This window comes from Phymastichus coffea, unplaced genomic scaffold, assembly GCF_024137745.1.
Source record: "Phymastichus coffea isolate CEN01 unplaced genomic scaffold, Cenicafe_Pcof_1.1 PCOF00102, whole genome shotgun sequence".
Taxonomy (NCBI): domain Eukaryota; kingdom Metazoa; phylum Arthropoda; class Insecta; order Hymenoptera; family Eulophidae; genus Phymastichus; species Phymastichus coffea.
The window spans coordinates 319,148-322,412 of record NW_026706913.1 but is presented as its reverse complement, the minus strand read 5'-3'; positions in this window follow the sequence as shown (position 1 = coordinate 322,412).

The following is a 3,265-nucleotide window of genomic DNA, read 5'->3' as shown; positions in this document are numbered from 1 at the left end:
TATGAATCATACTGCGTGATGGAAGCAGAAATAATTCTTGATGTTGAATTGCTATATGGATTTCATCACTATTATTGAAATATGATAATTAATAAGGCTGATGCGTATGAACTTCATAATGAGCTATAGACTCATCGAAAGCGGCACCTGAATGAATGTCTAGAATTCCCTCCATATTGTTGTTGTTGTTTTATACAGCACACTAATATTCACAATATTTTCTTCCACGATTTTCGACGACTTTCAGTCTCAAGCTTTTCAGGAATTGACAGTTCTGAGGTGTGAGCGGTCTGATAGCTCGCTGTTGACTGATTGTTGATTGACATTTTTGTCTCTTAATATAGCCTCGACCGGACTTTATATTGTAAATGATACCCATTACTAAGCTATGGTCTTTATATGTACTCGCACTGTGATGACTTCTCCTCGAAAGTTAACTAGGTTTCCGTCTTGATCAACTATACGAATTTGAAAATGATCAATGCTCCTCACAGCGACTGGAAGGTAAATGACTTGAGAGGGAACTTCTATAATCTTATATCCAGGTGGGACTGCAGGGAAAAATTCATGTATAGTATGTACTTTGCGATCGTTTATGTAAGAGCCTGTAGTAATATTACACTCTACACGTAAAGCGTTAACTTTGAGAATAGTGACGGGTAAGTCAGAACTATGTGTTTTGTTTTCAACGAGCGTACGTCTAGTGAAGCCTAAAATTGTTCCAATAGAATCTTCTAGTTCAAAATGTATTTTTTGACTGCAATGAATGACACAACGTAAAGTATTATTATTTGGTTTCAGGCTAAAGGATATACCTTTAGATGCTAATGCTTCTTGGAGAAAGCTTTCAATATCTTCTATTTCGTAGCTACCATTTGGTAAAGTGATAGCTTTTTGACCTTCAATGTAAAACTTATTATAACCAACGTCAATTTTTGGTATTGAATTAAATGTTAATAGCTCAACTAGACCAAGAACGTATTTTTTGTTTGGTATCAATTCGATCGTTGGAAAATAATATGTTTTGAGTACGGATGATGTTCCTGAGAGACTCAATGTCAGTGTATTCTCCATGACAGATGCATGTCAAATGATAGTCATTCTTTGAATGAGTATTTTATATACTAGTCGACTTTTCTATAGTTTGTTTAAAAGAAATTTGAGACAAAGATGGTCGCAATTATATGTATTAAAATCTTGATATCTAATATAATTATACATGATTCTATTAACTTTGAGATAAAGCAATAGATCTATAGGTGGTTGTAGATTACCAAAACTATCAAAATACATAACCTCATCACCTTTCTTTTTGTATGCTACCCAATGAGTACCTGGTCCACGTTTATCATCTAAATTTACAATAGCTGCCTCTTTATATCGTGGTCCATCAGCTGGCAGAGCATTACGCATGAAAACACCTCGAAAATTTGCAATTTTTAGTATTTTAGCATATTTTCTTATATCATGATCTGTCAGTGCTCGATTAGGTAAAGTTATTTCGAGCTTTTTTTTTTAAACCTTTTCCACTTGAATATGGTTTCAAATGAAGACCATAACCTTTACGATATGGTTTCAAATAAAGTCCTTTACCAATAGCAATAGCTTCCATAGTTTTATTATGTCTATGAGCTTCGTTCAATTGATTTTGAGCGGCCTTAGCACTGTTAACGTCTTTTGCTATTGAAGCAGCTCCTCCAGCAAGAGCTCCAGTGGCGCTTAAAGCAGCAAATAATGGAATTAAAAAAGGAATCGCTCCACCAACTTTACTGGGAATAGGTAAAATACGGGGTATATTTATTTTACTTCTACCGCCAGCCTTTTTCACAGCTTCACTGGCTCCTTTTATAGCCGAACGAATAACTACAAGAGCTCTATTGTTAGGCACACTACTTTTCGAGACCGTCTTAATAATTTTATTCAATGTAACTGACGGCTTTTTGATTTTTCTACATTTCTTTCGTGCTTGACGTTTTTTAAATCCTCTACCTTGTTTCTTACTACCTTTCTTCATAGCAACACCCATACCAAGCTTACTTTTAACTTTCATAATGTTGGCTACAGTGAAGGCAGCTGCTTTCTCACCAAAACTGCTATATTTAGCTTGTACTCTTTCCCAAGCTTTGTTAGCTAGAATTTCGTCAGCTTTATTTCTTGTCGCAATATCCTCCAGATTTTGCGCATAAGCAATATCGTGTTCTTTACAAGCAACGTCTAGTGGATTTTTACCAGGATCTCCACGTGCCAATCGTTTGTTCAATTTTGTACCAGGACCACAATACTGATATCCAGGTAAGTGAGCTTCAATAGGCAAGTTATTTATAATCTCGTTCACTAGATCACCACCAGTCTTTCTTTTATAGTACGTCATCATACTTCTTCGAAAGACAGCATGTTAATGAAATAAAAGATATATAAGCAGACTTTTTATACCTAACAACTCATTCATTGAGGTGTCAATGATGAGTAAACAACATGGATTTCCAAGAACAACCTCTTAAGCTTCAAGTCTTTAATTTCGATAGAGTGGTGGAGACGGAAAAACAAGAAAAAAGACATGGTGAACTATTGCCTAATAGTATCCGTGCCGTTTTCTGCGGACCTAGTAATTGTGGAAAAACTAATTGTTTATTAACATTAATCACTTATCCTAATGGTCTTAGATTTGAAAACGTATATGTCTACTCAAAATCCCTTAATCAGCCTAAATATACATTTTTGAAAGATTTATTAGAGCCTATTAATGATATAGAGTATCATGCTTTCAGCGAGCATGAGACAGTTGTTTCACCAGATAAAACACGACCAAATTCTATCATGATTTTTGACGATATAGCCACTGAGAAGCAAGATAACGTAAGAGCATTCTTCTGTATGGGTAGACATAAAAAAGTAGATAGTTTCTATCTCTGTCAATCGTACGCTCGCATTACGAAGCATCTCATTCGAGATAATGTGAATTTACTTGTTTTGTTTCGACAAGATGGCGTGAATATTAAGCACATTTACAATGATCATGTTAACTCTGATATGTCTTTTGAGAAGTTTAAAGCAATTTGTTTAAAATGTTGGAGAGACGATAATCATGGGTTTTTGGTTATCGACAGAGACAGACCAATAAATCATGGACGATATAGAAAGGGATTTGATTCTTTTGCTATAAATATAGATGAGTGAGTGGATGAAGATTATTTAACTTCAGAAATTAGAAGCGTAAACATGGCTGACTTTGAAAGAGAAAAGAAGGTGCTCGAGCAATTATCCA